The sequence below is a fragment of the Sander lucioperca genome, chromosome 14, assembly GCF_008315115.2.
Source record: "Sander lucioperca isolate FBNREF2018 chromosome 14, SLUC_FBN_1.2, whole genome shotgun sequence".
Taxonomy (NCBI): Eukaryota; Metazoa; Chordata; class Actinopteri; order Perciformes; family Percidae; genus Sander; species Sander lucioperca.
Window position 1 is genome coordinate 24483546 of NC_050186.1, and position 16080 is coordinate 24499625.

Here is a 16080-nt window from a genome sequence, read left to right on the forward strand (position 1 = left end):
GTGGAGCTAATTCGCATTCATCTTGCACGGATTTGTTTTGATGATCGCTTGCCTAAAGAAGTCTGCTGTATGTGTGTATACCTCATTCTTCACGACTCAGAGATGTGATGCATATAGAAAACTACGGTTGCTAGAACATGTTGGATGTCAGCTGTCACAAGTCAGCTTGTACGTCAGTGAGCTAGTATGTCAGTAAGTTTGCATCTCTGCAGTAGATGGACATAAAGCACAGCACTGTCAATTCAAAATCTACAAAACATGTAGTCTGAGTGAAAGAAAGTAACATCAGAGACCAAGCCCAGAGAGCCAGAAATCATGGACTTCTCACAAAAGGACATAAAATACCCCTCTTTTTCGTGGTTGTGAGCTTGTGCACTATGGCAGCAGATTTGTTTTTGGAAACTCACTTTAAACTAGTTTAGCATAAAACAATTAAAAAAGTAAAATTCTACAACCAAACAGTACTTAAATCCCTTTGTATTATATGAAGCAGCAACATAAAATGACTCTACTCTTCTAATTTTATTTTATAGGACCAGGATGTTTTATGGGTAATGCAAAGGCAAATATACCTACTGTTATCTTCCGCTGAAAGCTCTTCTCGCTAAGATTTCCTTGGACTGCAATGTGCTGGGTCTGCAGTTTTCTTGATTTAGGCCCAGCTTATTTTAAGCTTATAGAGATGTCAGCAAAACCCCCTTTTAATAGCGTAAGGCTCTTAATTCATTACCAAATGTAAACTTTGCTGCAGAGGAGAGCAGGATGGGCTGGGGGTAAATTAGAGGGTGTATTCTACTCAACTAATTACTCTGTAAATTCAAACCCCTCTTGGGAGGAGAAAAAAATTCTAAACACTCAGACTCAGTTTCTCTCTGCATTTATTAAATCTATCAAACCTAAAGGGTGTATTTTCCCCTATATTTTTTTCAAAACTGAAAGGCACATATTTTATTTTTGCTTGTATAAAAATGTCTCTGGTTGACAAGAACCAGAAAAGAAAGCAAGTCAGAATTATAGGCGGCTTGCAACACCACTGCGTCCGCCTTAAACCACACAAGACTGATTCAATGCAGTTAGCATGTGTGCAGCATTGTGCATATGCATCCAACCAAACTTCAGCAATCAAAAGATGACGCCTGCTGACAGGTTTATTGCTTAACGGTGCTGCTACCGCAACAAAGTGGAAATATTCAGCTACCTGGCTGCGATAACTGTGATGATTACACCCTTTAATTCAGAGCTGTCACCCTGTCAGGCTAAAGGCTACTGTAGGCGAGGACAAAAATTGTGGCAAACTGGTCATTTAACAGCAGACGTCACAGAGCAGAGGATAAGCAAGACCAAGTGCTGCTCCGGTCTCTGGCTCCCATCCACCCTCTTATCTTGTCTGAAGAGACACATTTCAAGGCCAACCAGTGACCCCTCAACTGTCCAAGCTGTAACACACACACACGCTGTCTCACACACACACACACGCCTAACAAGGACACATTTTGTTGTCAGTGTCACAGTTTTATATAATAGAGGGCTTTTAGGTGGCCCTTAAAGACCCCATGAAATGGAGACTTTGACTTCCCAGAGAACAGTGAATCTTATAAGGAATACCCAGCTGACAAGCTATAGTTTTAGTATCAAACACTCACCCCTTGTAGGCTTTAAAAACTGGCCTGGAAAATCTTGTATCTTGCACTCTTTGCAGAGGATGGCAGCTGTAGTAAGCTTGGAGTCACAGTCGTTACAATGATTTCCAATGGCATCCCAGAATGAGGGAAAAAAATTGTCAAAGCGTATCAAAATGTCGACACAAATATCTCAAAACTCGGTCGGCTGCAACCTCATCCACTCCTCCACTGTTGATATGTAGGCTATGTTGAGCATGTTCCAAGCACTCAAGGCTTTTTTTGGGTGCCAAATACGCTAGAGGTAGCACATTTAGCAATTCATTTGGGAAGCAACAATTGCCTACAGGGGGTCTGTCAGGTATGTCAGTCAGTCGGTCTGTCCACCACTTTGGTTTGGACTGAAATATCTCGGCAAATATTGGATGGATTACCATGAAAATGTTGACTAATGACTTTGGTGATCCCCTGACTTTCCATCTTGTCATTAGGTCAAACCTTTTCATTTTCCAATACTAGCCTAACATGCTAAACTAAGATGGTAAAAGTGGTAAACATCATACTTGCTAAACATCAGCATGCTTGCATCGTCATTGTGAGGATGACGGCATGCTATTAATATTATAGCATTTGGCACACATACTGATGTACCGAGTATGATGTTGAAAAGAACCTTCTACAGCCCAAAATAATTGAGATTTCTAAGTAACCCTGGCCCAATACAAAGAAAAGAAAATGTTAGGTTAAGATGCACAAGGTCACTTTTCTTTGTTACCGCAGCTCTCAAAGCAAGATTGTTCATTCCATTATCAGCAATATAGAGTTGAGCCTCTCTCGAAATACCATTTGTAGAAAGGAAAGGGTAAATATGAAAGCAAGATTGGATGTTATCACCACGCTCTGCTCATCTGTAGGTTAGGATTTGAACAGGGACCCAACTGCAGTGTATTTTTGGTCTGCTTGTCGTGGGTGGGATGAGGAGTTTGTGTTCACTGTATTTTTCTCTTACATTTTATTGCATACTGGGAAGATAGAAAGACAGACTATAGCTGTGATGGATGGATGTGTTTGAGTCTTACTAGAAAAATACAATTATGTACAATAAATTACAGACTTGTGGAGGGCTCCTGATGGAGTCATTATCTGAATTCTAAAAATTGGTGGCCTGCATTTTCATCAGTGCTGATTTCCAATAGTCTGGAACCTACAGGTGATGTACTTATCCCTTCATTATCAGTAAGCAAGATCTTATTTTTGGAATTTGCGTTTCACGTGTTGATGAGGGCTGTTACTATTGATTCAGTTAACAACATAGATCATCATGCATTCTGTGTTATGCCTAGAAACGGCATACAATGTATGCAATTTGCTTTTCGGTGTATCACCTCACATTTTCCTGTGGAGGTGAATGGAAATGTTAAAGTCTTTGCTTGTTAGCTATTTTTCCAGACTTATATAAAGACACCTTATATAAAGACACCAACTACTTATATAAAGATAAAAACTTTAAAAAAAAATTGTATTCGCACTGGCCAAGTGGCCATAGGGACTATAGGAGGGGTAAGGGAGTGACGCAAGCACAGCAACGTAATAAAAATCTTTATAGCGTTAAAATCAGAAAACAAATACACCAAAAAAAGTATGAACTAAATACTAAATCTAATGCATATAGCATGTTTGTCATAATTTATAATAATAAGTCTCCCAAAGAGAAACGGATATCTCTCTCCCCCGCCTGAGCCTGCTGCGCTGTGGACGTGTGTGTGTGTGTGTGTGTGTGTGTGTGTGTGTGTGTGTGTGTGTGTGTGTGTGTGTGTGTGTGTGTGTGTGTGTGACGGCCAGCCAGCGAGGTGGAGTTTAACTCCGAAAAGACAGTTAACCACAGGTTCCCGTTAATCTTATGATGGACATGTGTTGTGATATTTAAACAAACGAACCGTCAACAGCGAAATAAAAGCCTCTTATTTACGAGACCTCCAGCTTACAGCGGGGTCTCTGAGCATGACTGGCTGAGCGACAAGCTAGCGGCCCCGGCAGGCGCCTGCTGGCGGTCGCCTCACTTCATGGAGCTTCTCAACTCCTTAGATTTTGAAGCAAATTGTCAATTTGGCAACAATTTTTGCAAGACTGCCTATATTCTAAATCTAAACAGTTCATTTCTCGCCTAAAACGTTGTCAGAAGTAAATTTAGTGATGAATAAGACGGTGAAAATTGCTAAAATTGTCCCGTTGTTGGTCTGTCTGTACCGGAAACCCGACCCTCGTTGACCTAGGTTCCTATGCTAAAAAGGGAACAGCGAAAAGACCCTGCCCTGAAGTAGGAGCTGAAAGAGTTACAGGAACTGCGGCCAGAGGAACTTAAAAATCCCCAAATTGGTCCAGTCGGAACACGAGAAAAAAAGGGTTCTAGGAATTTGATGTTCTAGGAACTGCAAAAATCCCTCCGGTCGGAAAGTGGCTATAGAGTACTGATGGAATGCACCTATGCAAGTCTGAAGTATGGCAAATACAGCTACTAAATGAATGAATTAGGGCTGTATAATTAATCAAATTTTGATCACAATTTCCTAACGATCACAAAAACAATGTAATCGAGAAAAACAATTCTTTTACAGATTTATGCGAATGACGCGCGCCAAAAATAAGCGCGATTGAAGATGGCGGAGGGAGACAAGCAGTGTTTGGTGAGCAAGAATGGGAAAGCAATTCCCATTGTCACTGTTTTTTAAATTCAATAAATGCAACATACTGCACTAAGTGCAACTTGCACAAAGCTTACATCTTTATAAATACTATTTAAGTAGTTGTACAGTTTTATTCCCAACGTGTATACGGTTGTACATTCTTTCCTTTGTATTTTTTATCTGTATTTTTTGAATATTTGTTTTTGTATTCCATCCTATTTATTATTTCTTGTATATTCTGTATGTGTGCTGTGTGTCTGATGATTTTCTGCTGTAGCACTGAAATTTCCCAATTTGGGATCAATAAAGTCTAATCTAATCTAACATCTTGCCATGTCAATGAATAATCCTGTTAAATAATCGTGATTTCAATTTGACCAAAATAATTGTGATTATGATTTTTTCCATAATCGAGCAGCCCTAGAATGAATGAATATATAAGTTAGTCTGTGGATCTTTCCAAAAACATAAAAAACTTGACAATGTAATTCTTCTTTAGTTTAATTAATAGCTGATATGTCATTTTAATTTAGCTTTTCTTATTTAGATTTAATGAGTCGAATATTTGAGTCTTGATTGCGCTAAACACTCAAATCGATCTATGTAAAAAAATTCAATGACTGAGTAAAACAAAAGTCTGGTCACACCTACCTAATTTAAAGTAAACGGCTTGTGTTTACTGGGAATGAAATGCAAGGTAGTGGAAATTAAATTTAAAAACACAAGTCACAATCACTTGAAATGTGACTCTGCTAATGTATCATTGCTTGTAAAGAAAAACTGTACAGCTAGTTTAGGGACTTTAATATAAATGATATACATACATAACATACAGCATAAAATATAACTTATTAAATGAAACATTAGGCCAAAAAGTGTTCTCTATTATAAAAATAGAATAGAAGTCTGTCACAGCATACAACATAAACAAAATAACTAAATAACATGATCATGTTCCAAAATGTATGTAAAGTTATGCATATATATCTTCAGTTCGTACTGGCGTAATGCATGGTCACCGAAGCAGTAAGTGGATTAGTGTGAGTATTTGCAATGATGAGCAACATGAAACAACACCAAATGAGAGTGTAATAATCCAATATGGAGTGGCAGTAACCTACATACGATTAGCATGCACAGCCTATACTGTACATTGAGTTGCTCCTCCTTGAATAATAAAGACATCAATGCTATGCCATGAAAGCCCGAGGAATCCATTTAATTGCCTTCCTTGTAGCAATATTTCTCAATACACGCAGAGACTGATAACGAAGAAGAATATACATGGCTGATAAAATACAGCTTACGTCACATTTGGTGGCACAGGAGACGTGAAATGAACCTGTGAATTATTTTATTAATTCAAGAAACAAGGTCATGCATCTTGTAAAGTTTGCTTTTTGCTGTTGTTTTTGTATGCAGCTTGTCTTCATGAGGGTACAGGGGTTTCTTCTACACTTGACTGTAATAATGTGAGTCAGATGGAAATCCAACTTCCGAAATTTTTTTAAATGACATTTATATGTCACAGTATGTAGACATCTTGGGATTTCTTAAAATATTTTTTATATATTTATATATATTTTTTCACTTATTTTCTTAAAATAACGAATAAGGCTGGGTATCAAACCACAGTACTTTCTTGTTACTGATACTATTATACATCAGACTGGACAAAAAACGGGATACAATCGGGTACGATCATGAATAAAGTGATGCATTTACTACAAAATAATCAAAACAAGGGAAACAAATATATGGGAGGAATATGTAAAGTCATGTATGTCATGTCAAATGTGCTGCATGGGTGTTGTGCTTTAAAAACAAAAGAAAGGAACCAAAAGCCATAACGCAAAGAGCTATAGTGAAAAGATCTGCCAACCAAATGTTGCTTTTGTTGCTGCTTTGGCTTATACAGTATATAGGTAACACCAGTGTGTCCCATGCCACTGAGCACTCTCCAATCAGGTCTGTAGCCAACTACCAACTTGCAAAACAGATGACATTAGCTTCAGCTGTACAGAATGTGTATTCAGCAGGGGGGGTAGAAAACACATTGCCACAATGTCATAGCTTCCTTTTCAATATTTTAAGCATTTAGAAATGAAGCCACTTGCTGGAAACCTGTTAAAATACTGTTTAAAGATACATTTGTATGTGGCACTTGTCCTTCAATTTCCAAAACCTTTTAACATCACACGCGTGTCTTAAGGCCTTTTAACAGTCGCCACATCCGACCTGTCGCGCGCCAATGTGACGTCAAAATGACGTAGCTCTCGCTGGCGCGCCAGGATTTTGGATCTATATTTTTCAGCGACGCACGACAAAGCGGAAACAGGAAGCATGGACGAGTTCGAGGGCAACAGGATGCCAGGACTCTCAGAGTGTCTCTTGTAAACTTACTGGGTTAAGAGGAGTTCTTTTATGGTGAATGAAAGGCTTGATCCAACGAAGTAGGTCATCGAATCAAATCGAAACATTGACGTCAATGCTGCTGCCAGTTCTGCCATTGTTTACCTTTTTCTTCTTCTAGTCCGTAGAAATGGCAAAGTCGGTAGCCTTTCCTCATTAGCGACACCTCTGTTCAGGAGAAGACTGCAACTAGTGTCGTGACCACCACGCGCATATATATATATACATACACACACACAGTGAGGAGAATAAGTATTTGAACACCCTGCTATTTTGCAAGTTCTCCCACTTAGAAATCATGGAGGGGTCTGAAATTATCATCGTAGGTGCATGTCCACTGTGAGAGACATAATCTAAAAAAAAAAATCCAGAAATCACAATGTATGATTTTTTAACTATTTATTTGTATGATACAGCTGCAAATAAGTATTTGAACACCTGAGAAAATCAATGTTAATATTTGGTACAGTAGCTTTTGTTTGCAATTACAGAGGTCAAACGTTTCCTGTAGTTTTTCACCAGGTTTGCACACACTGCAGGAGGGATTTTGGCCCACTCCTCCACACAGATCTTCTCTAGATCAGTCAGGTTTCTGGGCTGTCGCTGAGAAACACGGCGTTTGAGCTCCCTCCAAAGATTCTCTATTGGGTTTAGGTCTGGAGACTGGCTAGGCCACACCAGAACCTTGATATGCTTCTTACAGAGCCACTCCTTGGTTATCCTGGCTGTGTGCTTCGGGTCATTGTCATGTTGGAAGACCCAGCCTTGACCCATCTTCAATGCTCTAACTGAGGGAAGGAGGTTGTTCCCCAAAATCTCGCAATACATGGCCCCGGTCATCCTCTCCTTAATACAGTGCAGTCGCCCTGTCCCATGTGCAGAAAAACACCCCCAAAGCATGATGCTACCACCCCCATGCTTCACAGTAGGGATGGTGTTCTTGGGATGGTACTCATTCTTCTTCCTCCAAACACGGTTAGTGGAATTATGACCAAAAAGTTCTATTTTGGTCTCATCTGACCACATGACTTTCTCCCATGACTCCTCTGGATCATCCAAATGGTCATTGGCAAACTTAAGACGGGCCTTGACATGTGCTGGTTTAAGCAGGGGAACCTTCCGTGCCATGCATGATTTCAAACCATGACATCTTAGTGTATTACCAACAGTAACCTTGGAAACGGTGGTCCCAGCTCTTTTCAGGTCATTGACCAGCTCCTCCCGTGTAGTTCTGGGCTGATTTCTCACCTTTCTTAGGATCATTGAGACCCCATGAGGTGAGATCTTGCATGGAGCCCCAGTCCGATGGAGATTGACAGTCATGTTTAGCTTCTTCCATTTTCTAATGATTGCTCCAACAGTGGACCTTTTTTCACCAAGCTGCTTGGCAATTTCCCCGTAGCCCTTTCCAGCCTTGTGGAGGTGTACAATTTTGTCTCTAGTGTCTTTGGACAGCTCTTTGGTCTTGGCCATGTTAGTAGTTGGATTCTTACTGATTGTATGGGGTGGACAGGTGTCTTTATGCAGCTAACGACCTCAAACAGGTGCATCTAATTTAGGATAATAAATGGAGTGGAGGTGGACATTTTAAAGGCAGACTAACAGGTCTTTGAGGGTCAGAATTCTAGCTGATAGACAGGTGTTCAAATACTTATTTGCAGCTGTATCATACAAATAAATAGTTAAAAAATCATATGTGATTTCTGGATTTTTTTTTTTAGATTATGTCTCTCACAGTGGACATGCACCTACGATGATAATTTCAGACCCCTCCATGATTTCTAAGTGGGAGAACTTGCAAAATAGCAGGGTGTTCAAATACTTATTTTCCTCACTGTATGTATGTGTGTGTGTATATATATATATATATATATATATATATATATATATATATATATATATATATATATATATATATATATATATATATATATATACACATATACATATATATATAGTGATCAGTAGTTCCTCACAACGGATATGATCAATATCTAGACTGAGAGAAAAAACAAGGTCCAACGTATGACCACCTATGTGAGTGGAACGTAGCTGTAATAAAATATACATTAATAATACTCTTGATTTTCATCTGCAATGGCGGTTGTTTAACAATAAAGCCAAAAAGTCTGGTTTTCGATAAAGGCCCCATAGTGACGATTGATTTTTTCCCTTTCATCAAGTCTTTCTTGATACAAATGCAGCAAGCTGCCTTACACTTTCTAGAACATGTGGATTTGTAATATTCTAACCGCACTGCTGAATCTTTTCACTTGTTTAAAGAAAAGACTTTTAAGGAGTCGGTTATAGAAAGAGGATTTGATAAGATGGTGGTTCAAAAGCAATTTTACGCAAGGAAACCATGGAGTAGCAGGGCTGAGGTGGAGACACAGACAGAGAACAGGAGGAAACTGAGTGTAGCAGAGTGAAAATGGAGGTTATTTGTTGAAGCGCGTCAGTGTGACAGCACATGTTCATTGTCAGTTTTTGCCCCGTTTGCTGCCAATTTTTAGCTTTCTTAATTGTGCTCCTTTTGCAACTGTTACATTGGCATAAAACCCAAACAGGGATTTCAGTCTTCATGGCTTGCTCTCTGTATTGTACAGTATGTCTTCTGTCATTTCTTTAGTCAGTGCAACTGGATAGATTTCAGAGCATGCAAGACACCATGCCTGATGCTGACTTTTAATTACAAGCTGCTTGTGAAGCATAAATAGATTGCGTACAGTAATATGTGGCTTTTTTTTGCTGCAGTGTTATCACAGATAACACCTTGTATGGTGAGCCATACTCCATGCAGAGTATGTGAAGCTGCTGTAGAGAAGGGGAAAAAAAGAGACAGAAGAAGGGAGGGGGGTTTGGGAAGGAAGGATAAAACGTTATCTCACTGATAGGAGCAGAGATTCCTTGTCTGGAGTAAATTACTAGCTGCTACGAGGGGAAGGAGCCTGTGAAGAAGGGTCATGTGATGTGAAATCACTCCAGTGGTTTGTGGCCTGCAGGGAGCCATGTGGGGACAGGAGCAGGCCAGTGAGCGATGAGTGGCAAACAAACAGTTCACTGAGTGACACGCAGCGTACGCAGCATGGACAAGCCGGGTTGGAGGTTAAAACAGCAAGAGCAGTGAACTCTCCAGGGTGGCAGGGGAACGAGCATAACAGAAGCGAGAGGGATTGTGTGTCATTGTGTGTGTGTGTGTGTGTGTGTGTGTGTGTGTGTGTATTCCAGAGAGAAGGGAAAAAGAGGGGAAGCAGACATAGTAGGAAAAAAACATTTTCTAAATTACACAGGGTTTTTCCTGCACAGAGGAATTTTTGGCACCCCTCCCCCCCAAAAGAGGTTTTTAGCCAGCCCCAAAGGAAAATCACCAGCACCAAAATGACAAGAATTGAGAATAAAAATAGCAATTCAACACCGTGTGGACGTCAGAGTATGGGCTTATCTGCTAATGTAAGCTACCGACCGTTACCTTGAAACCATCCAGAAAATAGACGGTACCGTAGGGTGATGTAACGTCACCGCTCATTTTACACACAGATTAACAACAAAACAAAACGCTGAGTGAACATTACTAGCTACATTTTTCATGTTGGTTTTGAGCGGTATATGCACCCCCACTAACCTGGAAAACGGTTTTAAATCAGTAACGTTACTACAGCGTGTCGGAGGAATACACACAGACTCCTGCAGCGGCGAGTCAGAGGCAGAGGGGCCGTCACAGCAGCGTGGCTAACGTTAGCTTCTTGTCTCATCTGGGGTCTGATAAACAGTAAATTCATCAACTTCAGTGTCCACAATGCTATTTTCCAATAAACTGTAGTTGTCATATTTCACGGGCGTGAGTGCGGATTTCATGTCGCGGCTTTCGTCGCTGTTTATCACTTACTGAGTGAAGTAGTACTCGCCCTGTTGTTTATTTGGTTGCCATAACTTCGCGAGTGATGACGTCCTGTCACTGTTCCAGTTGCTCTAGTTAATGGTTTGTCATAGCTCATGCGGAGATGACTGCTACTTCTGCGCTGCCTCACACACTTTAGCTCTGGAGATGCCAATGCATCAGAATGTGGCGACTTGTACAACTGACATCCTCATGACACAATGTGCCAATTAATGTAAATTTAGCACTCTTTGTTATCTTGGACTTACTTACTCGTCCGCTGCCGAGGCGCTGTTGTCTAAACCTCTCCGTGCTGCCTTGAAAGAAGTGTCTCACTTTGAACTCACGCTGTGGGTGTTCTGTAACCAGGGGTCTTTTTTTTGTTTATTACGCAATGAAACGCCTATTGTCTAAAATATCTTCACAAATGACACATTGTGGCTCCAAACAGTTTTTTTTTTAATTTTTAAACATACTGAACAGACAAATACAATTGAACAAGAACAAAAACCCTCTCCCACCCTCTGCAGCCTCGAGGAAAACAAAACAAACAATAAACCAAAAAAAAATAAATAAAAATAAAATCACACCTTGCCTAGTCGCTCTCCTCTAATTCTTGTGACGCTGAGGTCACCAGAACTGATACCCGTGCTGCTGCGCTTTTCCACAGGTCTATAGTCCATGATTTGGCTTTGTTAATCCTTGCTGTAGAGATCTCAAGCATAATTATGTCTAGAAAATACGCCAACCACTGTTTTATACAAAGCGAGTGTGTGTGTGTGTGTGTGGGAGGGGGGGGGGGCATTGAGCTATCATTTTCTTGGCCGCGGTTGATCCAGCTAACCAAACTTTCTTCGGTCTCCTGTTTTGGAGACCGAAGAAAGTTTGGTTAGCTGGATCAGAGTAGAGCTGGATTTAGAGTCGTCATTACGTAACAAAACAATCGGGTCAGTAGGAATTCGACATCCTATCACATCAGATATTATTGATGTTTTATTCCAGAACTCATGCACCTGTTCACACTCCCAGACCACGTGCAGGAAAGATCCAGTTTGTTCAGGTTGACAGAACGTGCAGTAGGGAGTGGGAATGACTTTAGAGACCTATCTCTTCTGGGGAGTCCAATATGTCCTATGGCATATGTTGAAGTGGATCTGCTGGTGATTTGGGTTCTTGGAACAATGGAAAATGTTGTCCCAAATTAAGTATTTATTCTGATTCCAAAGTCATTTGCCTTTGTCATTTCTTTATTTACTATCAATTATAACAACAGCTTGTGCAAGTGTCACGGATGTGGGAAACTGTTATGAAATGTATGCACCCACAGACTGAGCTTCCTCTCCATTAGTTATAATTGTGACTCTGATTGCACAAGGACATTCTTGAAAATAACCTTGAAGAAGCCTTACGCTCAATTTCATTAGTGGTTCCTGGTTTAAACCCTGTAGCACTAAACCATTTGAATGATCTGCCAGTGGTGCCAAATGGCTTTTGTCCCCGTTTCAGCCAGCAGAGCGCTGCCAGCCATAGTGCGGTTGAGGACAACCATGGAAAACATTGACTGTGCCGTCTCCGCTCAGAGTTTCCTCTTTAATGTTACATTTGTTCCAAAAGAGTGATGATGTAATCTGAGCTAAGATTTTACAGCATAAACTAGTATTTGCATCTGTCTGATGTGCTTAACTGTAATGTGATGTCGACTGGCATGTGCCGTCTATTCCGTTTGACAGAAGTTATGGACGAATGCCCCAAGTGACGTGAAGTGAAAGAGATGATGGCTGAACTCAAAAGACAATGGGCAAACTCAGACGTCTGGAAGGATGAACAGCTGGAAAAGACAGAACGCATCGGTGGATGCAAAACGACAACAGACGCCAGTCCTCGATAAACAGCACGGCAGACAGACGTGGACACCAGTGAAAGGTAACACGGTGCAGTCATCAATGAAATTAACAGTAACATTTGATATAAAATAAGAAAGCAGTATAAACACTATGTTGGCACAAATTAAACTCAAACTTCAGCACACCAGACTGATTGCATTCACTTTTTCTTTATCTAATTTGCTGTTTGGCCAACACAGTCGACCCCACCCGAACCATTTGTAATCCATTTCACTAATGGAATAATCCATTTGCCTGAAACAGCAAACATTCATTGTGTAAAATAGCCTATTGACGGCTGTATTTGGAGGTGAAAACAGACTTTTTATTTTGTTATAGCCTATATTTCAGGCTTTAGGCTATGTATGAACAAAAGTCTCACGGAAATCATAGAAAAGGTTGTAATGCATTTTCATCCCTAGACTGGCAATTCTAAAGAACGAGGCAAAAAAAACAAGCCGTGCCTTTGCGCAGTCCTGCAGGACATTTAGCTTGTTGTTAATGTCTGTATGACATCTCGAGTCGCACCGACAGCACTACAACAATCCTATCTTTCTGTAACATTTGCTCCCGTCGCTTAGTTTACATCTGGCGTTCTTGTCTTTGAAGCGTTTTGTGTGGAAAGAATATGTGGCTGTTGTACGAAGCCGCTATAGCAATCAACACATTCTGTTTCATAACGCAGTATGGCTATGACAGGCAAAGTCAAAATACATGTCAAGGACAATCTCTCCACTCGTGGTTCTCGTCTGCTGTCTGAGGCGTTTCGAGGGGTTTAGAAGACGGAGCGTTCAACAGGTGTGATATGGAGATTGTGTGGACATGTGATGTTGTGCAGCTGCTCTGAATGAATTGGACACCTGCAGACAGCATCCATCTCATCTGATTGAGGGCAAACTGTCATACGTGTGACAAGTCACAAGTCCAAGGCAAATTGGCCAAACCTGAGGCTCTGTAATCCTCGGGATTTGAGTATCCTCACGAACAGACTTGAGGATTAAACCTGAGAATACTTAAGACTTCCATATAGCTATTTATTACCACTATACAGTAGTTTGTATAGTCCTAACAGTCAGAGAGAAGCAAATAGTGGGCAAATACTCAAGTGTATGTGTACAGAAATTGTCATTCATCAAAGCTTACCTTGTTAATTTATACTGAAATTTACACTGAAATCACAAAGAAACTGAGGAAAATATTTGCATGCCGCTAGCCCGGCCAAATATATTAGGCCTAATCATGCTTTGGCTGCCAGAAGTGGATATTTTAGGAAAACAAATGAAGTACAATGACCGTGAAACTTTTGCAGATACCTTCACTCAGTGCCGGACTGGGTTTAAAAAACGGCCCTGGCATTTGCAGACAGGGCGTCCTTATCAAACCCAACACCAACCCACCCAAATGTTATCATAAAAAGCTTGAGATGAAACCATACAGACTTAACATACATAGGCTCGATGTTAAGGCACAGTATATAATAACACAACAGCTCCACATGAAAACAGCACTGCACAGCCACAGTGCATGTTACAATACCTTCATCAGAATATTAAATAGCACTGTACGATATGAGGAAAATAGCTAATTGTAATTATTTTGACTGATATTGCGATTGCAATATGATTCACGTTATTGGAGGGAATGATCATTTTTGTATCAATCTCATTTTCATTGAAAAAAAATTAAAACTAAAATGATTATACTGTCATTTCTGCGATGATTTAGTCTGTTGGAATACGATTTGTAGGCCAGGACGTCTCTGCAACACCACAATACTTAATTCAGTTGGACACATATTTTGCCCTGCGATATGGATATTGCACTAGTCCATATTGTGATTTCGATAAAATGGCGATTAATTGTGCAGCCTTAATATGAAAACAGCACTGCACAGCCGTTCCATTTCTCAGAAACATTTAGTTTATAAATATTTAGTTGTAGTTTGTTTTGTTTGTGCCAGGTATGTCTCAGGACTATGCTACAAAACACATGGTTGGAGAAGTGCATAGGAATGGCCTATGTGTCCGATGTAAAGCGCCATCTCATGTCAAGTCTTTGGTTCAATGTCATGAGTTGACGGAAATTCATGCCTTCTCCTTTTTTCAGAAGTGAAATATTATCGCTAAAACTGAAATGATTTAACGTTACATTCATTTTTATTTTTATTAGTTTCTTTAACATGGTAGTTATAAACCACAATATAGTTTCAGTCTGGGTTGAGTTTTCCTTTAAGGTTTTAGTTTTAATTTAGCTTCAGTTTACTAAATTATTTGTATTTTTTATTTATTTTAGTTTTAGTTTGGATTTACTATAACGTTTACTTTAATAACCCCGCTGCACAGCCACAGTTCATATTACAATAACGTTAGCTTAATCGGAATACGAAAAGAGCACGGCACAGCCACAGAACATATTAAATAGATTTGTCTTACCTTCGTGTAGGCTAACGTTAGCTAGTTAACAGGCTAGGCTCCGCAATCCAGTTTTTGTTGGAATTTGGGAAGAAATCGTATTGAGCATCTCTAGTTGCTGCCGGCTCCGAAATCCACTTTCCAAGGCTTTTGGTTGTTTATCCGTCATTTCTGTCACAAGTGCAGTGTCAAAGTCTTGATTCTTCGGCCTCTTCCGCTTGTTTGTGGCTCTGCAACGTCCGTGTTGTCGTCCGCGCTAACGTTACCGCGCAGCTAGCTGAACCATTGCTGTTGCTAGCTAGCTAGCTAGCTAGTTGCGGCCCTGCAGCTACAGTCTATGCTGCGGCCTCGCTGTCGCTGGTGGCAAGAATAAATGTTATTTTTACACATTTTGTTCCTTCAGCCAACAGTTCCATTTGTTATTGTGGATTTACTTTTAGTCTGTTATGAATGCATAGACCTTTTTCACAGCAGACATGTTGACATGTCATAGTAGGAAAAGCACAGGTGTATTCAGAACCATTAATGATGGCTGCATTCCACTTACCTGGTATTGTGCATGCTGACTCACTGAAATAGCTTACTGGGACACTTGATGGAATTGAGCCATCGTTAAGGTTATGAATTTCAGTTGTGCTTTTCCTACTATGACAAGTCAAAATGTCTGCTGTGAAAAAGGGCCATTATATAACCGTGGTGACAAGTCTATGCACAAATGTCATACCCGATTAATTTCCGGTTTCTGCCCTCACTTGACCTTTCTAAAGATCCTTTAAACCGTCTCTGACCTTTCCACTCACTACGTTACATCAGGGGATCATAGGAGAAATACATATATGGAAAATGCTATGGAAAAGCAATATATGTGTATTAAAAGCTGCAATTGGGGCAATCCTAAATGTTTTGAGCTGCATCCAAAAAAATTATAAAAATAAAAAACAAAGACAAAATTATTATTTTTTATTCCAGTTGCATCCAGGAATCTGCCCCCGTCCCCTTGTGCCCTTTTTTAAATTTATTTTTAAATTTAATAATTTCTCTGACTGCAGAGTTTTTTTCTTATCCAGATCAACCACTCTAGAAATGTTTCTTGGATGCTTCTACAGCTTCACTATACTCCTTCACTATGGTCTCTCCCCCCTTCCTGCCCCCTTTAGCTCTGGCTGGTTGATGGAAAATGCATTACATCCGGTG

General features: G+C 40.1%; 1 long non-coding RNA gene across 1 annotated transcript in view; it reads right to left on the bottom strand.

Moving 5' to 3' along the window:
- Nucleotides 1-15412, bottom strand: part of LOC116034857 — a 43621-nt gene extending 28209 nt beyond the window's left edge. Inside the window, exon 1 of the long non-coding RNA XR_004101222.2 lies at nucleotides 14908-15412. This is a non-coding gene — a long non-coding RNA (uncharacterized LOC116034857). The remainder of the gene's footprint in view (nucleotides 1-14907) is intronic.
- Nucleotides 15413-16080: the final 668 nt, after the last annotated feature.